This window comes from Bufo gargarizans, chromosome 4 (genome assembly GCF_014858855.1).
Source record: "Bufo gargarizans isolate SCDJY-AF-19 chromosome 4, ASM1485885v1, whole genome shotgun sequence".
Classification (NCBI taxonomy): Eukaryota; Metazoa; Chordata; class Amphibia; order Anura; family Bufonidae; genus Bufo; species Bufo gargarizans.
In genome coordinates this window covers 515792316-515817956 of record NC_058083.1, presented here as the reverse complement: position 1 = coordinate 515817956, position 25641 = coordinate 515792316, and the positions used below count along the sequence as shown (strand labels likewise).

The 25641-nt window shown below is 44.5% G+C and overlaps 1 pseudogene; it reads left to right on the top strand.

Moving 5' to 3' along the window:
- The first annotated feature begins 897 nt into the window (after nucleotides 1-897).
- The window catches only part of LOC122933679, a 34523-nt pseudogene continuing 9779 nt past the window's right edge, over nucleotides 898-25641 (top strand).

Genomic DNA, 25641 nt, shown 5'->3' with positions numbered 1-25641 from the left:
TCCGTTCATGACGGATGCATGCAGTTGTATTAACGGAAGTGTTTTTGCAGATCCATGACTCATCCGCAAAATACGCTGGTGTGAAAGTAGCCTTATACTGGTATTACCGCTGTGACCTGTAACTGACTATAGTGGTAATATGAAGGTGTGACATGCTTTGACCTGAAACATGGAGGAACTGCCTTGATACACTTTATTATCTCCTCCAGTGTTTCCTCTTCTTATCTCCAGTAATTGTATTTTACATGGGATTTTCTATGATTTTACATCGGTTCATCTTCTTTCCATTCAGGTTCCTACAATATAGGATCCGCTCAGCGTATATCTCCTATATAAGATCATTCTCCTGATTTACCCTTCAAGGATGGATAGGAATGGGGACAAGATGGCAGAGAGTATAATAAATCTCACCCTAGAGATCCTCCTCCGGCTTACTGGAGAGGTGAGAGATTCTGATGATGTCACATTACATCATCTTCTCTATGTTACTAACAGATGGACATGACTGGAGAGGTGAGGGACTCTGGAGATGTATGGAGTGATATTTATTACTGCGTCTCTCCATAACCAGGAATACACAGCAGTGAAGAAGACCTCTAGTGAGCATTGTCAGGCCCCGGTATCTGAAGGACGGGGAGAAATCTTGAGCCCAATATCCAGGCTGACACCTCACACCCCGATACATGAGAAAGTCAACAGAGAGAAGATCCTAGAGCTTACCAACAAGATCATTGAGCTGCTGACGGGAGAGGTGACATTGCTGGAAATGCTGGGACATTATACAGTAACACTATGAAGGGATCTGGGTGATGACTGTATCATTGTGTTGTCAGGTTCCTATAAGGTGTCAGGATGTCGCCGTCTATTTCTCCATGGAGGAGTCTGAGTATTTAGAAGGACACAAAGATCTGTACAAGCACGTCATGATGGAGGATCACAAGCCACCAAGTAAAAGACATGACTAAATACACACATCCTCTCACTAGTTATATGTAAGAAATTGTCACTGTATGTTTTTCCTACAGTTAAAGAAGAGAGAACAACTCCCAGTCCTCTTCTACAGGATAAGAGATGTCCCAGTCCTCTTCTTCTACAGGATGGTTCAGAAGAACATCAAAGCATTCCATATGATGATCAGATAGATGGAAATAAGGTCTCATGAAAGGTTCCCTATGATCTGTAGAAGTGCTGTGAAGATCTTGTGTTCAGTCTTGTTTTATAAACCAGTATTATATGTTTTATCCTTGTATAACGAGAAAGGTAGAGATGTCAGGCTTACAGCTAACTTTAGACCTTGCATGTCCCCTGGATCTTCTCACAGTTTTCTGGTTAGTAGAGACTGGTGGTTGGAATAAGGAACCAACTAGATGCATATATACAGGAGACCTGCAGATATTTTTGGGTCAGACAATGAAACATGGCACATGTAGATCCACTGTGTCTCTTGAACGGATTTGACATGGTTCTGCTCCAAAGTGTGTTATATAAGTGAGACCCCCCCTTCCCTCCCATTTTATCCCCTGAACAGGGATCTGGACTTTGTTGCAGGGGAGCCATTAGGCTGCTGCACTTGAAGTAGTTTCTGTACTAGTGACTGGTGACCCACGTGGTCAGGAAAGGCAGAACACATGCAGTCCGATAAATGGTTCGTTGTCAGGGCAAGCAACTCAGGACCAGAACTGAGATCAGGCAAGGGTCAGGTCAGGTCAGACAGCAAAGGGTCCAATCTAGAAGTCAGGTAGAAGTCTGTACACAGAACAAGCTTTGCATGAAACTAGCATACTAGAACCTATTGATCAGGCTCCTTTCCATGGCTTGTAGAGATCAGAGTGCGTGCATGCCGGCCCTATAAGAGCCAGAGATAGTGTGTGTGCACACATGACCTATGGGCAGAGAAGGTCATTATCGGTAGGAAGCAGGCCTCAGCTTGTGTGGGAGGACAGCGTTATTCCAGCAGCCGGGACCACTGGGAAGGGAGAGAGGGATGTCTGTGGGACTGGACCACCGGAGCCCTAAAGCTATGGAGCAGGTAAACCAGGCAGCAGGCGTGCCCACCAGCAGGAAGGAGAGGAGCTATAGGCATGGACCGCTGCCATAGCAGATAACTCTGCTGTCATTTCATCACTTTTTGTCATTGTAATTAATTATCTTTTCTGGTCACATCAAACATTCCACACGACTTCTCCATCAGTCTGCTGACTTTTACAATTTCTGTTTTACAGCTTTTAAATCTGGGTAAAGATCTGACCAATATTAAGGCTGAAGATACATATGTGAGGAGTGATGAGCAGATCATAGAGGACATTCCCACCGATAACCACCCAGGTGAGTAGTAACCACTACATAAAGCAGAGAAGACTCACAGATTCTGCTCCTTCACTGGCTACTGATGACTCATTGTATAGTCAGGTAGTGGTGGCAGTTTGGGGGTCACATATTGTACTTTCTGACAGGTTTTCCTTTATTAGCACACAATTGTTGCCGATACCAGGTGTCCCACAGTATTGATCAGAAGGTTGCAGGTAGAGTTGTTTCGGGTATCGAACTTTCAATACCCAATCGATACTTTTAGCCCGGTATCGATACGATACCGGGATTTGTCTTTTATCAATGCTAGGCTGTGCTACTGCACAGCCCAGTATCGGAGAGTATGGATCGCACGTGCGCCATGTTCCCTCAGCAGCACAGTGAAGATGGAAGCAGTCTCTCCCTCCCCCATGTGCTGCTGCCGCTACCTCCAATGAGAGCGCAGAGGGGCGGAGGAGGGGAGGGGCTGTGGCCACTGCGCCACCAATGATAACTAACGTTTAATTACAAAATGTAGGTGGCAGCAAAAACACATTGCTGTAGCCCTGAAGCCCTAGCTGCCGCAGTCAGCTCCCTGCTGCTGTGTGCACAAAGCAGCAGGGAGAGTGTAAGATCCTATTCACCCTAATAGAGCTCTATTATGGTGAATAGACAAGGGATTAAAAGATCCCAGGTTCTAGCTCCTAAGGGGGGAAACATTTATTAAATAAACTGTAAAAAAACACACCAAAATATTAAGTATAAATCACCCCCTTTCCCAATTTTACATATAAACAAATAAATAAAATATTACATATCGCCACGTCCGAAAAGTCCTAACCATTAAAATATTAAAAATATCTCCTAAGAAAAAGAACTGCGCGATTCAACATTTTTTTTTTTTGTCACATTGTCCCCCCCAAAATAGGATAGGACTGTTCGATTATGGGCCGGACATTCCATAAAATGCGGAATGCACGTGGCTTTTTTTGGCATTTTATTTTTTTCGTGTGGTATCGAATAGTATCGAGTATCGCAATACTTTTTTATGGTATCTAAACCGAATCAAAATTTTGGTATCGAAACAACTTTAGTCTTCTAACTTCTATGAACCCTCTTTCCGTAGTACTTAGAGGCTTTACTGACACTTCTGAATTTTTGGAAATAGGAAATGGTAGAGCTGAAATAAAAAGAGCTGAAATATAAAGAGCCACCAATGAACAGTAGCAGCCGCCTGTCTGACCATAAAGATCTCACAATGTTCTGCCCTAAAGAAGTAATCATAGGAGGACAAATCCCCAGTGGTCAGTGACAGCTTGCCGGCCTTTCTGCTCCCCCCTTTCCTGCTAAAAACTTCAATGCTATACCCCACTCTCCCCAGGGGCTCTGACCAATCCCAGTATATGGGGCCCCAAAATATCTCATGGCAGCTGTTAAATGGTCCCTTGTTGACACCTCAGAGAACAGTCACAGTCCTGGTCTGACAACATATAGGATTATTGTATGTGCAGAGTGGTTTTATAGGGGAGCAGTTTTCTATTTGCCTTAGGCCGAATGCACACTGCCGTGAGCGGTCCGTGGAACCGCGGCCTGGATTCCTGCTGAGAGCAGGAGCGCACAGCGTCATTGGTTGCTATGACGCCGTGCGCTCCCTGCTGCCGCCACAGTACAGTAATACACTGGTATAGATCATACCAGTGTAGCACTGTATTGCGGCGGCAGCAGGGAGCGCACGGCGTCATAGCAACCAATGACGCCATGCGCTCCTGCTCTCAGCAGGAATCCAGGCCGCGGTTCCACGGACCGCTCACGGCAGTGTGCATTCGGCCTTACACCGTGTGTTATCGGGTTCTAGACATAATTTGTAAACCCAGTGGTGTCCTAGTATCACACCCAAACAGGGAGGGGGGGAATTGTGTAATCAATAGTAGAGCCACTTATAGACTGTATCTAGTAGTTCAAAAAGTAATACATTGTTCTCTGAATGTTGGTTTGCAGGAAAACTTCATTTTCACTGGAATAATACAAGTTTTTTTTATAACTGTTTCGATGCAAATACAGATCGACCATTATTAAAAATCCATTAAAGGGAACCTGTCATCAGAAGAGGCCTATTTATTTATTGTATTTATGTTATACATTTATATAGCGCTACTATATTCAGCAGGGCTCTACAGACATTAGGATCACACTGTCCCCAATGGGGCTCGCAATCTAAGTTCCCTATCAGTATGTCTTTTGGAGTGTTATTGACCTATTTACATGTCCCCACTGTACAAGCTGCCGGCTTTCAGAAACAGGTTTTGTTAAATTTGACAATCGGGTTTGTAGGAAAAATCCACTTTTAAAATTTACTTGATGGGCGTGAACAGCAACCACGATGGCTGGACGCAGCTAAAGGGAGCTCCGTGGCCAAAGCTACAGATCGGGACAAATCCTGAGGTTACCACCACCATTTAACAGGCAGTATTCTTCTAACGAAGCCTTGCTAACAGAGGCCGACACCTGAAGTCGGCGAAGTTCACCCGACAGAACGCACACTGAAGCTGCCCCGCAGGGGAACGGAGCAGTACAGGAGCACTCCAGAGCTGAGGGGAGGCAAAGGGGAGCATAGAGAGGCAGCAGGTGAAGTAAAGTCGGTGAAGGCATAAGAGCCGGCCACCATACCAGGCACCTTTGTTTTTCCGCTATTCAGCAATCTTAACTGCTCGCCTGCAGCACGTTGTGAAGGCAGGTGGCTACTGCACTACAAGCATTAAAGTCAGCAGACGGTACAACAACCCTCTTTCATCTTACTGTGCAATCATTGAATTGAACTGCAGACTTCCAGATAACTGACACCGTTCACTGCCCTGCATACTGAAATCTAAAAGAATCCAGTGGAACAACGATCTTTCCACTAGCTAATAGATCTAATGTACAAATAAATACAGTGCTTCCCAGACCCTGCATCTTCTATTACAAGCCCACAGATATTCTGATATAACAATGGGGCCGCAGAAATCGCAGGGTGCTGCCGAGAAATTGCGTGAATTTGCCAGACAACCTTTGCCACATGAAGGAACCCGATCACCATTACGACAGAGAAATGTTCACACCAGGGCAAGTAGAGCATCGGATTTAACAATGCCCGCAGTGCCCACTGAGGAGGACCCAGAAGAACTCACGCTCAAACAAGTAACCGCTCAAGTTCTGGAGGCCATAACAGCGTGTAAGACATCTCTCACAGGGAAACTAGATGAAGTCAAAATTGACCTGGGGCTATTACGCCAAGACCTGCATAACCTGCGGGAGAGAGTTCAGCAAGAACATGGAAGAGCGTGTATCACGCATAGAAGATGTTACAGCTACGGTTCCACGGTCCATATCTGATTTAAAAAACAAAGCGGAGAGTTGGAAACAAAAAGCAGACAACCTAGAAAACAGGCTCCGTAGAAACAACAATCAAATTAATCGGATTGCCAGATAGAGCTTAAGGTCGCACACCTGACGAGTTCATAGAAAAATGGATAAAAGAGCTCTTTGCAGATGCAGAGTTCTCCTCAGCCTACGCAGTAGAACGGGCACATAGAGTACCAGCAAAACTCCCGCCGCCCGGGACACCACCTCCTCCCATGCTTACAAGGTTCCTAAATTGCAAAGACAGGGACAGGATACTTGCTCTGGCCAGAAGACGGCAAGAAATCAAGTATGATAATGCTAGAGTATCCATTTTTCCAGACTTTTCCATAGAACTGCAGAAACAGCGTGCCCCATTTATGGATGTAAGGAGGCACCTGAGAGAAGCAAACATCCTGTACTCCATGAGATATCCAGCAAGGCTCAGAGTGGTAGACTGAGACAGAGCGGTCTTCTTTACATGTCCTGGAGAAATTTCGGAATCGCTGGCCTTTAGGAGAAGATCCCCCAGACACTGAGACTCCCCCAATTCCTAGGGACTAGTCACCAACTGATGGCAATAAACCGGTTTGGTTTACTTAATATATTTTAGACAGTTACACAATTATATCTAGTTCCATGTTAGACAAAGCCATAGGGTGTTATTTTGTATACTTAATTAGTTAAATAGTTATACCATTATTGTAGCCAGCTCCCGCATGCTTCTGCCAATAGTCACCGTAGGCGAAGGCATCCCGGTCTTACTGGGCTATATTCTGGAGTGAGACGTCACTCCGAAGCTATCACTACATGGGAAGATAGCATACCGTTACAGTTTTGTTTGAATTTAAAACAACAATGTTTCATTGGTTAGATGCAGTTATTCCTGTAGTAATGTTGTATAGAATTACACCCGTTGCGCCAAGCTTCACATCTGACAACTCATGTCTGCTGTTGAATCCATTGCCGAGCTAAAAAATCTTATCATGGAATGTCAAGGGATTAGGTACACCACAAAAGAGATCTATGGTATTGGCCTTTATTAGGAATTCAAGCCTGAAAATCCTGTGTCTTCAGGAGATACATTTACAAAAACCCTGGGTCCAGTGGGCCACACATTCTCACCATACCTCTTCTTCACGAGGGGTGTCACTACTAATTCACAAACAACTACGCTGGGAGGTAAAAGACTTTGGCCGTTGATCCAGAAGGCAGATATGTCTTTGTTCACTCTCTAATTAACAATGTACAATATACATTATTAGGTATCTATAACCCCCCTCCCGGATCTATGAAAATATTACATTTAGCAGCTACCTTTGCAGCCACTTACCCACATTCTAGAGAAATTTGCATGGGAGACATAAATATGATGATGGATCCCTCGTTAGACCGGTTTACGGATGCAACCGACCCAATCGGTACAGGGAGCCCCTCGCAACTCAACAGATTCTTGACTGAGTTCAGATGGTTTGACCTCTGGAGGACCAAGCAACCCGGAGATAGGGTGTACTCCTGATATAGCAGTGGGCATAACTCCCTAACCCGAATAGATTATGTACTAGGCAATGAGTCAGCATTATTAAAGAGTTTCTGTCATCAGAATGTGCTAATGTAAGCAAAACATAACTCTATAATTTTTAACTCCCTGCCTGCCGCCGTTCCCTCAAAATAAAAACTTGTATAATATGCTAATGAGCCTCTAGGTGCTAGTGGGACGTTGCTGCAGCACCTAGAGGCTCCGTCTTCTCACCCTTTGGCACGCCCATGTCCAGTTGATTGACGTCCTAGTTCTCTGTGTCCATAAAAACCCACGCCTGCGCCAACCCGTTTAGTATTCGGCACAGTGAGTGAAGGACGCAGAGGAGTACTAGGACGTCAATCAACTGGACATGGGCGTGCCAAAGGGTGAGAAGACAGAGCCTCTAGGTGCTGCAGCAACGTCACACTAGCACCTAGAGGCTCATTAGCATATTATAAAAGTCTTTATTTTGAGGGAACGCCGGCAGGCAGGGAGTTAAAAATCATAGTTATGTTCTGCTGACATTTGCACATCGCTAATGTCAGCCAGATACATAACGATTTTTCTGATGACAGAAACCCTTTAACCCCTTAAGGACTCAGCCCTATTTCACCTTAAGGACTTGGCCATTTTTTGCAAATCTGACCAGTGTCACTTTATGTAGTGATAACTTTAAAACGCTTTTACTTATCCAGGCCATTCTGAGATTGTTTTTTCCTCACATATTGTACTTCATAACACTGGTAAAATGAAGTAAAAAAAAAATCATTTTTATTTATAAAAAAATACCAAATTTACCCAAAATTTGTAAAGAAATTTCAAATTTACAAGTTTCAATTTCTCTACTTCTATAATACATAGTAATACCTCCAAACTTAGCTATTAGTTTACATTCCCCATATGTCTACTTTATGTTTGGATCATTTTGGGAATGCCATATTTTTTTTTGGGGACGTTACAAGGCTTAGAAGTTTAGATGCAAATCTTGAACATTTTCAGAAATTTTCAAAAACCCACTTTTTAGGGACCAGTTCAGGTCTGAAGTCACTTTGTGAGGCTTACATAATAGAAACCACCCAAAAGTGACCCCATTCTAGAAACTACACCCCTCATGGTATTCAAAACTGATTTTACAAACCTTATTAACCCTTTAGGTGTTCCCCAAGAGTTGATGGCAAATGGAGATGAAATTTCTGAATTTCAATTTTTTGCCAAATTTTCCATTTTAATCCATTTTTTCCACTAACAAAGCAAGGGTTAACAGCCAAACAAAACTCTATATTTATTGCCCTGACTCTGCGGTTTACAGAAACGCCCGATATGTGGTCGTACACCACTCTACGGCCCCACGTCAGGGCGTAGAGGGAAAGGAACGCTGTGTAGTTTATTTACACCATGTCCCATTTGAAGCCCCCTGATGCACCCCTAGAGTAGAAACTCCAAAAACGTGACCCCATTTTGGAAACTACGGGACAAGGTGGCAGTTTTTTGGGTACTATTTTAGGTTACATATGATTTTTGGCTGCTCTATATTACACTTTTTGTGAAGCAAAGTAACAAAAAATAGAAATTCAGAAATTTCATCTCCATTTGCCATTGACTCTTGTGGAACACTTAAAGGGTTAACAAAGTTTGTAAAATCAGTTTTGAATACCTTGAGGGTGTAGTTTCTTAAATGGGGTCACTTTTTGGAGTTTCTACTCTAGGGGTGCATCAGGGGGGCTTCAATTGGGACATGGTGTCAAAAAACAAGTCCAGCAAAAACTGCCTTCCAAAATCCATATGGCGGGAAAAAATGGATTAAAATGGAAAATTTGCCAAAAAATACCTGTTTTGGCACCGTTTTTATTTTTTATTATTAACAATTACAACGTTCATCTGACAGATTAGATCATGTACTATTTTTATAGAGAAGGTTGTTACGGATGCAGGGATACCTAATATGTTTACTTTTTTAAATGTATTTAAGTTTTACACAATAATATCATTTTTGAAACAAAAAAAATAATTTTAGTGTCTCCATAGTCTGAGAGCCATAGTTTTTTTTTTTGGCAATTGTCTTAGTTAGGGTCTCATTTTTTGCAGGATGAGATGACTGTTTTAATGGTATGATTTTGGGGTACATACGACTTTTTTGATCACTTTTATTACCTTTTTTTGGAAGTAAGGTGACAAAATTATGGCTTTTTTTTACACCATTTTTTATTTTTTATTTTTATGTTGTTCACCTGAGGGGTTAGATCATGTGATATTTTTATAGAGCAGGTTCTTACGGACACGGCAATACCTAATATGTGTACCTTTTTTTATTTATTAAGGTTTTACACAATAATATCATTTTTTAAACAAAAAAAACTTGTTTTAGTGTCTCCATAGTTTTTTTTATTTTTTGGGCCATTGAGACAATGGGACATGTAGGGGCTAATTTTTTGCGGGATGAGACGACTGTTTGAATGGTACTATTTTGGCGAACATACGACTTTTTTGATCACTTTTATTACCTGTTTTTGGAAGTAAGGTGAGCAAAATTTCAATTTCATCATAGTTTTTTTTTTTTTTTATGGCTTTCACCGTGCGGGAAATGTAACATGACCATTTTATAAATCGGGTCGTTACGGACGAGGTGATATATAACATGTGTAGGGAATGTTTTTTTATTTTTAAGCAGGGATAATTTTTTTTTCTATTTATTATTTTTACTTTTTTTTAAAACTTTTTTTTACTTTTTTTTCCCCCCATACCCACTTGGAAGATCCAGTGGGTCTGATGTCTGTATAATACAGTACAGTACACTATATAGTGTACTGCATTGTATTTCATTCACACTTTGTCTGAACAGATCTCTGCCTTTAGCACAGATCTGTTCAGCACCATGGACAGCAGGATGCCTGAGAAGGCGTCCTGTTGCCATGGGAACCTTCCCCGTCTGCCACAACTGAGCAGACAGGGAAGGGGAAGGAGGGGAGCTCCCTCCCTCTGTCACCCCATTCTGTCCGGGGGCTGCAAAGGCACAGACTGCTGTATGGAAGGGGTTAAAATGGCAGACATCTGCACAGATGTCTGCCGTTTGAATCAGAGTGTCAGCAATGAGCTGACACTCTGATTCAACCGCTCGGCCATCCTGAAAATAAACGGGCGGCGGGAGGAAGATCGCGCACCCGCCCCCCACACTGCCGCACGCCTCCCTCCCGCACCGCCCGCAATCCTCCCCCCCTTCGCTGCGCCCACAGGCACAAAAACACAGAGGGCTGCAGGGGGGGGGGGGGTTTAACATAGAAATATAGGCACTTTGGGGTTTCTGATCCCTGCGGTCACGGACCGCAGGGATCAGAAACTTGCATAAGCGCTAAAAACCGCAGGTCTGAATTGACCTGCGGTTTGTAGCGATTGGCAATGCGGGGGGGGGGGCGGTCACAGGACCCCCCTAGGCATTGTCACAGGGTGCCTGTTCCGATCACTGCCGGCCGTGCGGCAGTGATCAAAACTACACAGGACGTACGGGTACGCCCTGGGTCCTTAAGGACTCGGGAAACGGGGCGTACCGGTACGCCCTAAGTCCCTAAGGGGTTAAAGAGGACCTTTCACCTGAAAATTAAAGTTAAACTAAAGATATAGCCTTACTTACATGCCCCCGGTATTGCTTATTCATTCATTCATTTTTCAATCTCTGCCCCTGTTTGTCTGCGCTGCCCCCCGGAATGTTTGCTGCCTTGTATGCTAATGAGCCATTCGGCTCAACTGGACGGGCCTTCAAAAGTTCTCCTGGGCATGTCATTCTTCTCCCTGGCACGGAGTGCATCCAATCAGCGCGCTCCGCTCTTAGCCAGGGAGAAGACGCTCCAGGTTCTCGCTCCATATCATACTTACCCAGGGGGATATCAGATCATTCACCAATGCTAGGCACTCTAATACAGGGTACTCCCTCAGTAATGTACAGGATGCGCATACATCCGTTCTGGCTGAATGTAATGGGTTCAGCAGATGGGACATCTTGCCAGATAATAGAATTCTTGGAAGTACATGCAGATGAGCCTAATGTAATTTCTTTGTGCACTCCAGCATTTCTTACATTAAAAAAGATACCAAATGCCCGGAGATGAAGATGGAATCTTAATGTAAAATATTTGAGCAGCAATACATCAGTCACCCGACAGACGCTAATAGATATGCATGGCTTCAAGCAGGGTGAGACACAGCGTCATCTGCTCTATCCTGCCCAACTTACTCTCACATAACTCTGCTGACTTCTTGATGTCAGCTTCTGGCAATGGGAAATCTTGCACAGCAGAAGACATTGGCAGGGATCTTGACATCTGCTGACTGTGGTCCCAGCATCTCCTGGGCAAACACAGTGAGTGCTTGAAGTCGGGGTGTATACAGTCGTGGCCAAAAGTTTTGAGAATTACATAAATATTGGAAATTGGAAAAGTTGCTGCTTAAGTTTTTATAATAGCAATTTGCATATACTCCAGAATGTTATGAAGAGTGATCAGATGAATTGCATAGTCCTTCTTTGCAATGAAAATAAACTTAATCCCAAAAAAAACTTTCCACTGCATTTCATTGCTGTCATTAAAGGACCTGCTGAGATCATTTCAGTAATCGTCTTGTTAACTCAGGTGAGAATGTTGACGAGCACAAGGCTGGAGATCATTATGTCAGGCTGATTGGGTTAAAATGGCAGACTTGACCTGTTAAAAGGAGGGTGATGCTTGAAATCATTGTTCTTCCATTGTTAACCATGGTGACCTGCAAAGAAACGCTGCATAAAAATGGCTTCACAGGCAAGGATATTGTGGCTACTAAGATTGCACCTCAATCAACAATTTATAGGATCATCAACTTCAAGGAAATAGGTTCAATTCTTGTTAAGAAGGCTTCAGGGCGTCCAAGAAAGTCCAGCAAGCACCAGGATCGTCTCCTAAAGAGGATTCAGCTGTGGGATCGGAGTGCCACCAGTGCAGAGCTTGCTCAGGAATGGCATCAGGCAGGTGTGAGCCATCTGCACGCACAGTGAGGCAAAGACTTTTGGAAGATGGCCTGGTGTCAAGAAGGGCAGCAAAGAAGCCAAAAAAAAACTCTCCAAAAAAACCCATCAGGGACAGATTGATCTTCTGCAGAAAATATGGTGAATGGACTGTTGATGACTGGGGCAAAGTCATATTCTCCGATGAAGCCTCTTTCCGATTGTTTGGGGCATCAGGAAAAAGGCTTGTCCGGAGAAGAAAAGGTGAGCGCTACCATCAGTCCTGTGTCATGCCAACAGTAAAGCATCCTGAGACCATTCATGTGTGGGGTTGCTTCTCATCCAAGGGAGTGGGCTCCTCACAATTTTGCCCAAAAACACAGCCATGAATAAAGAATGGTACTAAAACACCCTCCAACAGCAACTTCTTCCAACAATCCAACAACAGTTTGGTGAAGAACAATGCATTTTCCAGCACGATGGAGCACCGTGCCATAAGGCAAAAGTGATAACTAAGTGGCTCGGGGACCAAAACGTTGACATTTTGGGTCCATGGACTGGAAACTCCCCAGATCTTAATCCCATTGAGAACTTGAGGTCAATCCTCAAGAGGCGGGTGGAAAAACAAAAACCTACTAATTCTGACACACTCCAAGAAGTGATTATGAAAGAATGGGTTGCTATCAGTCAGGAAATGGCCCAGAAGTTGATTGAGAGCATGCCCAGTCGAATTGCAGAGGTCCTGAAAAAGAAGGGCCAACACTGCAAATTCTGACTCTTTGCATAAATGTCATGTAATTGTAAAAGCCTTTGAAACGTATGAAGTGCATGTAATTATATTTCACTTCATCACAGAAACAACTGAAACAAAGATCTGAAAGCAGTTTAGCAGCAAACTTTGTGAAAACAAATATTTGTGTCATTCTCAAAACTTTTGGCCACGACTGTACATATCTGCGTGCTTCACGTCAGGATCCCGGTGCCGGAACGAGGTCTTCAGTGTCTGCGTGAGATTTCTCACTGCCAGGAGCTGACATCAGGAAGCCAGCGGAGCTCTACAAGAGCAAACTGGGCAGGATAGAGGAGATGACTCTGTTACTTGCCTCATCCAGTGGTACACCCCAGTGACTCATGTTTGATGACCGCAGGTACATTTTAAAAGTGGGTTTTTCCTACAAACAACCTGATTGTCAAATTCAACCAACCCAGTTTCTGAAAGTTGGCAGCTTGTACAGTGGGGACATGTAAAGAGCTCCATAGGCCACTTCTGGTGACAGGTTCCCTTTAATGTATTTTTTAATAACGGCCACCCTTTATTTGCATCAAAACAGTTATAAACCATTTTCACTGGAATAATACAAGTTACGTTTTCATGCAAACCAACATTCACAGAAGAATTACAACTCGATGCAGTCTATAGGTCATTACACAATTTCCCTCTCCCTGATTGGGTGTGAAACCCAGGACACCACTGGTGTATGATTTATGTCTAGAACCCTATAACACATGGTGTAAGGAAGAATGTGAGTTAAACAAATTACTTGAATGTGGACATGACAGCTTCATCAATCTCTGGACTCCAGGATTATGCAATTTTGTAATGTTTGTTCATTTTTTGGCCCCCTGTTTGGGTTTTATTTTTCTTTGTTTAGTAGAGGACCTCATCAGAGGACTGCATCTGGTATTCTAAGTTGATAATATGATGGTGATAGCGGAGGTGGACATCGTGCTTGCTCCTCCATCTGCCCTCCCTTTTCATGGGCATGGTGGGAGAGTGATCATGTGTCCTTTCTTTGCTGTCCCCTTTCCCCAATAGGGGTCACCATTTTATGTTGATAACAGTGGACTGATGATGTCCCGAGATTTGGTGTGAGGATCCATGATACGCGATCTGTGCACCGTATTCCTCTTCCCCTCACTGAGAGTGAGGGTCCCTCTGACTCATCTCGGGGGGACCTCCTCTCCCAGGAGATATTTATCTGCCTTTATATCCCTTTAGATCATCTCGGTTAGCGGCTTTTGTACCTTCACACTTTCTCTTGAGTGTGTGTGTGGGGGGGGGAGGGATTTGTGACACTTGATGGTGCCCCGAGTATTTTTCCCCTCACCCATGACAGTTTCCCTTGCAACTAGGTCCTCCCATGCAGGACAGGGAAGAGAGAAAATGGTTCACACCCCCACCACACCTCAGTTTAGGTTTCTCTTGCTCCCAGCTTGGGTTTACACCCTGGGGCTGGGGAAGGGCTGTGTCTACTCACCGTGAAGGGGCCTATCCCATGTGGCATTAGTCTCCTCAGGTTGCAGTTCACCAAGTCTACCTTCCTTCTGCCTCCTCCCAGCATCTAGGGGATCCGAAGTGGCCTTCTTAAGGTGGCTTCCAATTCAGTCTGGCGCGGTGCATGGCATCCCTTCACAAACATATTGGCTGGAAGCCAATGTGCGTTCTGACTATGCGCTTGGGGACGGGCGGCGGTAAGCTTCCGGCATGATGACGTCACTTCATGTGATGCAATGCCAGAGGAGGAGGCCTAGTCTTAAAAGGAGGCCAAGGCGCGTTATAAATGGCAGCAGGAGAAGGCAGCCAGCTCTATCTTTGCGCACACAGTGCTGTGCTGGATTCGTTGTCTGGTTACAATGTCTGAGCCGGGTGATTCATGACGCGCCGACCCCTTGTAACCCTCGAGGCCCACAATCCCGGTACTGGACCTGAGGCGTGGGGAAGTTACCTCTACATATGGTGAGAGATATCCTCCTAATATTTATGGGTTGTGGTTTGCTTTTGTTGTTAGGTAGCAAAACATCTAAGAAGTCATCTAAATATAAAGAATATAGTGGATGTAGAGTAGCTTTACCAGCATCTTATGTTAGACCACTGTGTCAGGGATGTATGGATACATTGGTTCTGGAAGAGTCACAATGTTTATCCAAAAGTATTAAGGCTTTGGTGAGATCACAAGTTAAATCATCTCTTAAGTCCCTGAAACGAATTCGGCCATGGTCACCAGAAAGGGCTGGTTACAGTAGAAAGACTGATTCTGAAAACTCTGGGGAGGATGATAATTTAAATTCCAGCCACAATATCTCACATGATTTTTCGTCTTCAGAGGGACCTGTTTCCAGCTGAAGATACTGAACTTTTATTAAAGCCTGTTAAAGCTACCATGCAGTTAGAGGACGTAAAACAGCCTAAATCAATAGCTGACCAAGTTTTTCGAGGGACTGGGTCCTAAACATCATAGCGTATTTTCAGTGCATAAAAATATGTTAGCTCTTATTAGAACGGAGTGGAAAAATCCTGATAGGAAATTTTTTATACCAACTACAGTCAAGAGAAAGTATCCCTTTGAAGAATCTGTATGGGATACAACAGTTGCTTAGGCCTGCTATTGCCGCCCCCTGGGTCTCTAGGTCTTTAAGGTTATGGTTGGATCAGCTTGAGTCTCATATTAAGGTCAAGAATCCTAGAGAAGAATTACTTTCTTCTCTTCCTACCTTCCTTAAAGAAGCTGATTTCCTAGCAGATGCGTCCACTGATGCAGTGCGTTTTTTCTGCTAGAGCGGCGGCCATGTCAAATGCTGCCAGAGGAGCTAGCTGGTTAAAGTCATGGAAAGGGGACCAGGGCTCTAAGGCTAGACTTTGTTCAGTCCCCTATGTAGGTTCTAGGCTTTTTGGCCCCTCGTTAGATGATATTCTGGAAAGAGCTTCAGAATAAGAGGGGGTTCCCAGTTCCCCAGAAGCCTACCTTTTTTGTAAACCCCAGTCCAATTTTAGAAAACAAAGGGGAAGGCAGGGTGATAAATGAGAGAGATTTCCCAAAAGATCTAGCTTTTTTTTGTTCCATATCCCAAGAAAGTAGATCTAAGGACAAACAGCAATGACACCAGAAGTCAGGTGGGAGGAAGGTTGTTACAGTTTTTTTTCTGACTGGGGGTCCATTTCCCAGAACAGATGGATTGTAGAGGTTATAAAACATGGGTATCGGATAGAATTCCTTTCTCGTATACTCACCTTTTTCGTTCAAACGATATGCCTCAAGGATCTCCAAAAAATAGATACTTTGGAATTGGAAGTTATGGCTCCGGTACACCCTGTTTCCCGAGTTCTAACTTTAAATCGCAATTGCAGCGTGGCGGGGGTTAATCACAACAGGATGTCCGCTGAAATCATTCAGCGGGCATCCTGTCACAACGTCCGCGGGGGGGGGGGGGGGGGTGTGTGTGTCCTGTGTCGGCGATCACCACAAACCGCAGGTCAATTCAGGTGGCTTTTACCTTATCCGGCGGGCGGCGGTGCCATCGGCTCCCCGTGCGGCTGTAGGGGGGACCCGATGGCATGGAAGGCAGCGCGAATCTGCACTGCCTTCCGGTGACCAGTATGTGAGATCCAGCCCCCTGGATCTCACAGGCCGGGAGCTGTATGAGTAATACACACTGTATTACTCATACAGCCAATACAGAAGTATTGGAATGCATTGTAAAAGGGATTAGACCCCCAAAAGTTGAAATCCCAAAGTGGGACAAAAAAATAAAGTAAAAAAAAGTTGAAAAAATAAAGTTTCCTCCCCCCCAAAATTTTTTTTTAAGTTTCAAGTAAAAATAAACAAAAACGTAATTTTCCCCAAATAAAGTAAAAAAAATTGGTAAAAAATAGAGAAAAAAAAAAGGTATACATATTAGGTATCGCCACGTCCGTATCGACCGGCTCTATAAACCTATCACATGACCTAACCCCTCAGATGAACACCATAAAAAATATAAACTGTGCTAAATAAACAATTTTTTGTCACCTTTCATCACAAAAAGTGTAATAGCAAGCGATCAAAAAGTCATATGCACCCCAAAATAGTGCCAATAAAACCGTCATCTCATCCCGCAAAAATCATACCCTACCCTAAGTAATCGCCCAAAAACGGCAAAAATTATGGCTCTCAGACTATGGAAACACTAAAACATGATTTTTTTTTGCTTAAAAAATGAAATCATTGTGTAAAACTTTCATAAATAAAAAAAAAGTATACATATTAGGTATCACAGCGTCCGTAATAACTTGCTCTATAAAAATATTACATGACCTAACCCCTCAGGTGAATACCATATAAAAAAAAAAACGGTCAAAAAAAAAAGCCAGTTTTTGTCACCTTACATCACAAAAAGTGTAATAGCAAGCGATCAAAAAGTCACACGCACCCCAAAATAGTGCCAATAAAACCGCCATCTCATCCCACAATAATCATACCCTAACCAAGGTAATCGCCCAAAAACTGAAAAAATTATGGCACTCAGACTATGGAAACACTAAAACATGATTTTTTTTTGTTTAAAAAAGAAATCATTATGTAAAACTTACATAAATAGAAAAAAAGTATACATATTAGGTATCGCCGCATCCGTGACAACCTGGTCTATAAAAATATCACATGATCTAACCTGTCAGATGAATTTTGTAAATAACAAAAAATAAAAACGGTGCCAAAACAGCTATGTCTTGTTACCTTACCTCACAAAAAGTGTAATATAGAGCAACCAAAAATCATATGTACCCTAAACTAGTACCAACAAAACTGCCACACTATCCCATAGTTTCTAAAATGGGGTCGCTTTTTTGGAGTTTCTACTCTAGGGGTGCATCAGGGGGGCTTCAAATGGGACATGGTGTCAAAAAAATCAGTCTAGCAAAACCTGCCTTCCAAAAACCGTATGGCATTCCTTTTCCTTCTGCCGTGTGCCCGTACAGCAGTTTACGACCACATATGGGGTGTTTCTGTAAACTACAGAATCGGGGCCATAAATATTAAGCTTGGTTTGGCTGTTAACCCTTGCTTTGTAACTGGAAAAAAATTATTAAAATCGAAAATCGAAACAGAAATTTTTAAATTGTATCTCTATTTACCATTAATTCTTGTGAAACACCTAAAGGATTAACGACGTTTGTAAAATCAGTTTTGAATACCTTGAGGGGTGTAGTTTCTAGAATGGGGTCATTTTTGGGTGGTTTCTATTATGTAAGCCTCGCAAAGTGACTTCACTTTTTTTTTTTTTTTGGGGGGGGGCTTGTTAAAATCGTTATTTAACGACTATTCCCTATATAGGGAACTTACCTTTTGTCTGTGGCTTCTTTTCATCAAAAACGATCTTTTAAAATATGCTAATCACTTCACTACCAGCAAGTAGGGCGTCTACTTGCTGGTAGCCGCCGCAAAAAAACGCCCCCTCCTCTTTTTTATTGACAGGGCCAGCAGCGATCTCCTCCTCCGGCTGGCCCTGTCAGCGCTTCAAAAATCCCGTGCCTGTGTTCGCCTCCTCAGCACTCCCTCAGTGAGCCTGCGCCGATGACGTCACCGAAAGAGAAGACGTCATCGGCGCAGGCGTACTGAGGGAGTGCTGAGGAGGCGAGCCTCCTTATCTCAGAGCGCCTGCACCGAATAAACACAGGCATGGGATTTTTGAAAGGAGGAGATCGCTGCTGGCCCTGTCAATCAACAAGAGGAGGGGGCGGTTTTTTGCGGCGGCTACCAGCAAGCAGACGCCCTACTTGCTGGTAGTGAAGTGATTAGCATAGCACCGGCTTCCTGCACTTAGTACGGACAGAGTCAGGGTCACCTACAATCAAGCCAGCAAGGAAACACAAATAAAGGAAACAGACTTATCTGAGGAATCAGGAGAAGCAGCCTCCAGCAGTGACCACAATCCAGGAAGAAGTAGAAAAAGCAAAGTGAGGCAGTATGGGAGGGAATATAAAGGGAGACAATCTAGTGCAAATAGGTGACATCTGGGAGAAGGAAAGGAGATTGAAAGTGAAACCAAAACAAAGAACATCATACAACAGGTAGAGAAGAACGTCTGCCAGATCTTCTCACATAGCTGGCGGTGACAGTACCCCTCCCTCTACGGGTGGACTCCGGACACTCAGAGCCCACCTTCTCAGGATGAAACCTATGGAAAGCCCTGATGAGACGAGTGGCCTTAATGTCCGCCACTGGGACCCACATCCTCTCCTCAGGACCATAACCCTTCCAATGAACGAGGTACTGGAGAGAACCGCGGATAATGCGAGAATCCACAATCCTAGAGACCTGAAATTCAATATTACCATCAACAACAATCGGAGGAGGAGGCAAAGAGGAGGGTACAGTGGGTTGGACATAAGGTTTTACTAGGGACCTGTGAAAAACATTATGGATCTTCCAAGTCTGAGGAAGATCAAGACGGAATGCAACGGGATTTATGATGGACAAGATCTTGTAAGGCCCAATAAACCTAGGAACCAACTTCCAGGAGGGAACCTTCAGTTTGATATTCTTTGTAGACAACCACACCAGATCCCCCACATTCAGGTCCGGACCAGGCACACATCTCTTATCTGCCACACGCTTATATCTCTCACTCATCCTCTTCAGATTACCCTGAATCTTTTGCCAAATAAATGACAAAGACGAGGAAAATCTCTCCAGACCATGTCCCAAACTGCGGATGAAACCCATATGCACCAAAAAATGGTGACTTATCAGAGGACTCCTGGCGACAGTTATTTAAAGCAAACTCAGCAAGGGACAAAAAAGAATACCAATCCTCCTGATTCTCCGCCACAAAACAGCGCAGATATGTCTCCAGATTCTAATTGACGCATTCTGTCTGACCATTCGACTGCGGGTGAAAAGCAGAAGAGAACGACAACCGAACCCCCAAGCGAGAACAGAAGGCCTTCCAGATTCTGGAAACAAATTGCGTGCCCCTATCTGAAACGATGTCTGAAGGTATGCCATGCAATTTAACAATGTGATCAACAAACGCTTGCGCTAGCGTGTCTTAGCATTGGGTAACCCAGGAAAGGGAATGAAATGCGCCATTTTGCTAAAACGGTCCACTACTACCAGAATCACAGTCTTCCCCAAGGAACGAGGCAGGTCCGTAATGAAGTCTATGGACAGATGCGTCCAAGGTGGGTAAGGAATGGGTAACGGGAGGAGAGAACCCGATGGCCGTGAATGAGGGACCTTGGCACGAACGCAGGTCTCACAGGCTGCCACAAAACCCTCAACAGTCTTATCAAGAGCCGGCCACCAGAATCTCCGAGCAATGAGATCCACTGTGGCTCTGCTCCCCGGGTGCCCAGCAACGACAGTATCGTGGTGCTCCTTAAAAACCTTGTGTCTTAAAGCGAGAGGCACAAACAACCTCCCGGGGGGACAAAGATCAGGAGCCTCTGCCTGGGCTGCCTGAACCTCTGCCTCCAAATCAGGATAAAGAGCAGAGACGACCACCCCTTCAGCCAAAATGGGATCTGGGTTTTCAAAGTTCCCCCTCCCGGAAAACAACGTGACAGGGCATCTGCCTTCACATTTTTAAACCCAGGGCGGAACGTAACAACAGAATTAAACCTAGAAAAGAACAAAGGCCATCTGGCCTGTCTCGGGTTCAGACGCTTGGCCGATTCCAAGTAGGCCAGATTCTTATGGTCTGTAAACACGGTAATAGGGTGTCTGGCTCCCTCTAACCAATGGCGCCATTCCTCAAAAGCTAATTTGATGGCCAACAACTCCCTATCTCCCACATCGTAATTTCTCTCTGCAGAGGAGAGTTTCCTTGAGAAAAAGGCACACGGTCGCCATTTGGCAGGAGAGGGACCCTGAGATAAGACCGCACCCACACCCACCTCAGAAGCGTCCACCTCAACAATAAAAGGTAGAGAGACATCAGGTTGTACCAAAATGGGAGCGGAAGCAAAACTCTCTTTGATACTAGAAAAGGCTTTAAGCGCATCTACCGACCACAAAGAAAAATCTACCCCTTTTTTTAGTCATATCAGTGAGTGGCTTAACAACAGAGGAATAATTCAAAATTAACTTTCTGTAATAATTGGCAAAACCCAAAAACCACATAAGCGCCTTCTGATTCTCAGGAAGCTCCCAATCAAGCACAGCGCGGACCATCTCAGGGTCCATGCGAAAACCAGAAGCAGAGAGAAGAAAACCAAAAAATGTAATCTCTGGAGCCGCAAACACACATTTTTCCAGTTTAACGTACAATTTATTATCCCGCAGAATCAGCAAGACCTGACGTAGGTGGTCTCGATGAGTCTTGAAATCAGGAGAAAAAATCATAATGTCATCCAGATACACCAGTACAAATTTCCCCATTAAATGATGAAAAATGCTGTTCACAAAATGTTTGAAGACGGCCGGAGCATCAAACCAAAGGGCATAACCAAATTCTCGAAATGACCCTCAGGGGTATTGAAGGCCGTCTTCCATTCGTCCCCTTCCCTGACCCTGACTAGGTTGTATGCCCCTCTTAAATCCAACTTAGAAAAAACCTTAGCCCCAACAATCTGGTTAAACAGGTCCGGGATCAGAGGAAGCGGATATGGGTCACAAATCGTGATACGGTTCAGCTCCCTGAAATCCAGACAAGGTCTTAAAGAACCATCTTTTTTCTTAACAAAAAAAACAAACAGCGACAACAGGTGACTTTGAGGGTCGGATGTGTCCCTTTCTCAGGCTCTAATAGATATAAGTACGCATAGCGACTCTTTCAGGTTGGGAGAGATTGTATAAACGTGATTTTGGCAGTTTGGTGCCTGGGATGAGATTAATATGGCAGTCGAACTCCTGGACACCACTCTCGGAAAACACATTCGAAAATTCAGAGAGAAAAGATGGCACAGTCTTGGTAGAAACCTCTGAAAGAGACGCCGTGAGGCAATTCTCTCTGCAAAACTCACTCTAACCATTTATTTGCCTTGCTTGACAATCAATGGTGGGGTTATGTTTTGTGAGCCAGGGTAGCCCCAACACTAGAGGAGTAGGTAATCCGCTTAAGACGAAACATGACATATCCTCAACATGAGCGTCACCCACAGTCAAACGGATATTGTGAACTATGCCCATTAACGATCTTTGAGAAAGTGGAGCGGAATCGATTAGCAAAAACAGGTATATCCTTTTGCAAAGTGCATACCTGGAAACCATGCGTTATTGCAAATTGATTATCAATGAGATTGACAGCTGCTCCACTATGTACAAAAATATCACAAACAATGTTCTTGCTGTCTAGCGCCACCCTGGCAGGTAGGAGAAAACGGGAACTACAAGTAAATGGCAAACCTTCAATTTCCCATCAACCTTGCCAATAGTAGCAAATGGAAAGTTTTTAGAGTTTTTTTTTTCTTTTTGTTTTTCTTTTATTACCCTCAGAAAACTCCATGAATCTCCTAGAGGGGCAAACATTAGCCAAATGATTTATACCCCCACAACAGAAACAAACCCTCCTCTGAAAGCTGAATCCTCTACTATCAGAGGCAAGCAAACCCAGCTGCATGGCCTCCTCCTCAGAGGGGATTGAGAGAGACTGAGACCCCTGCGCACTGAATGAGACAGCCCCACTGTCCTTGGACTGAATATGACAGGAAGTAGTCTCTCTCTCTCTCTCTAAGACGCCTGTCAATACGAACAGCTAGAGACATGGCAGATTCTAACGAGGCTGGTCTCTCATGAAAAGCAAATGCATCTTTCAATCTTTCTGAAAGACCATGGCAAAATTGACTTCGGAGTGCAGCATCATTCCAACCAGTATCAGCTGCCCATCTCCGAAATTCTGAACAATATATCTCTGCTGACTGTTTACCCTGGCATAAAAGACGCAGTTTAGATTTAGTCAGAGTAATACGATCCGGGTCATCATATCTGCCCCAGGGCTACAAAAAATTCATCCACCGATCGGAGGGGCCGTGCCCCGACCGACAACGAAAAGGCCCAAGACTGAGCGTTATCCCTGAGCAGCGAGATGATGATCCCAACCCTCTGCTCCTCATCACCAGAGGAATGGGGAAGTAGGCAAAAATTGAGTTTGCAAGCCTCTTTAAAGTGAACAAAATTCTCACTACCCCCGGAGAACGTATCCGGAAGCGAGATCTTAGGCTCAGAACAAACTCCATGAACGCCAGCAGAACCGGTCACCTGAAACTGAGACACAGTTTTACGGAGATCTGCTACCTCCAGCGAAAGACCTTGCATGCGGTCAATCGAAGCTGAAACCGGATCCATGCTTAAGACGGTTATGGCGGTTTATAATGTCACGGATGGTGTTGCAGAAAGCTGGAACTTATAAATAAACAGCCGACTGGCTTGATCCCAAACTAAGGAGCATATGGGTGAGCCCTATAAAACCCCTAGAGCTCTCCCTGACTGCTATGCCCATGCAAAGGTCTTTATGGTAGACGAGTGCATGCCCACGTACCTTATACTATGTGACACCTGAAAACCCTATAATAGTGAGGGGACACGACCACCGGCTCCCTGAACTTAATACGGACGGAGTCAGGGTCACCTACAATCAAGCCAACAAGGAAACACAAATAAAGGAAACAGACTTATCTGAGGAATCAGGAAAAGCAGCCTCCAGCAGTGAACAACTCATCCAGGAAGAAGTATAAACCGCAAAGTGAGGCAGTATGGGAGGGAATATAAAGGGAGACAATTAGTGTAAATAGGTGACAGCTGGGAGAAGGAAAATAGATGACAAAGTGAAACCAAAACAAAGAACATCATGCAAGAGGTAGCGAAGAACGTCTAACAGACCTTCTCACAGAGCTGGCGGTGACATTGTAGTACTTGTGCTCGTGCTGAGGTGACACATACCCGGCTTTCCGGATCTTTACTTCCGCTGCCCATCCGGTCTAGACCATGGATTTATTTATCCATGGATTTCATCACAGATTTACCTAATTCTTCAGGGAAAACTGTGATTCTGGTTGTTGTTGATCGATTTAGTAAGATGGCGCACTTTATAACATTACCAGGTCTACCCAATGCTAAAACTCATGTGCAGGTGTTTGTCGATAACATCGTGAAATTACATGGTCTTCCCTCTGATGCGGTGTCTGATTGGGGGACTCAGTTTGTTTCCAGATTCTGGAAGGCTATCCGTACTCGTCTGGGGGTACAATTGTCCTTCTCTTTGGCCTTTCATCCTCAGTCGAACGGACAGACTGAATGCACAAATCAGAATTTGGAGATTTACTTGAGATGTTTTGTCTTTGAGAACCAGGAGGAGTGGTCTTCATTCTTGTCTTTGGCCGAGTTTGCCATAAATAACCGTAGACCGGAATCCACTGATAATTCGCAGTTTTTTGGGGCGTATGGGTTCCACCCGCAATTTGTCACATTCTCTGGGACTGAAACTTCTGGTATACCTGAAGAGGAAAGATTTTTGGCAGAAAATTCTAAATAATCTGAAAAAGGTGGGCAAGAAGTATAAATGTATGGCTGACAAGAGACGTATGAATGGTCTAGACCTGAGAGTGGGTGATTCTGTGTGGGTGTCCTTAAGAAACATTAAAGGGTTTTTCCCATCTCAGACAATGGGGGCATATGCCCCCATTGTCTGGTAGGTGCGGTGGACAATAAGGGAGGAGCAGGGAAAAGAACGGAGGGCACACTGCCCATGCGCAGCCGCCCTTCATTCATTTCTATGGGGCCGCCAAAAATAGCCGAGCGCTGCCTCGGCTATTTCCGTCTGCCCCATAGAAAAGAAGGGCAGCATGGGCCGCGCATGCGCGCTGCGCTCCCATTCACTTCTATGGGAGCAGCACATGGTGGTGGACGGACCCCGGGAAATCCGGGGTCCTCCAGCCACAGCGCTCCCCACTTTGTTCTCATTGTATCAGACAATGTGGGTATAAATTAGCGATTTGCCCTCATTGTCTGAGATGGGAATACCCCTTTAAATTAAAAATACCTTCTTGGAAAGTGGGTCCAAGGTTTTTTGGTCCATATAAGATCACTGCCATCGTTAACCCGGTAGCCTTACATCTTGAGCTCCCTCAAGCTTTGAAAATTCATAATGTGTTCCATAAATCATTGTTGAAGATTTATGTTGAACCGTCCTCCTTGCCTCCTGCTCCTGTCATGGTGGACGGTAATTTGGAATTTCTAATCACCCGGATAATTGACTCCTGTATTCTCTGTAGATCTCTCCACTATCTCGTTCACTGGAAGGGTTATGAACCTGAAGAGAGGATGTGGGTCCCAGTGGCTGACGTTAATGCCAAGCGTCTGGTGAAAGCCTTTCACAGAGCTCATCCTGATAAAGTCGGTCCTGGGTCTCCAGGGTCCACCCTTAGAAGGGGGGGGGGTACTGTCACACCCTTGACAGGTGTGAGAAGATCTGAGAGACTGGCCTCACGTGAGTGATCTGACAGTCCCTTTTGGTTTCACTTTTGCTTCAGGTGTTAGCCATAGGGATCATTACTACTCCCTATTTAGGGCTTGTTCACACGAGCCCGTGCTGTGGTCCGCAATGGACGGGCGCCGCCCATGGGGTAGCAGCATGGGGATCACAGACCCATTCACTTGAATGGGTCCGTGAGTCTTCCATTACGCAAAAAGATATAGCATGTTCTACCTTTTTGCGGTATGGATGCACAGAACGGAACCCCAGGAAGCGCTCTGTTGTGCTTCCGTAGTGTCCCGTTCCGCATCTCCGAATTTGC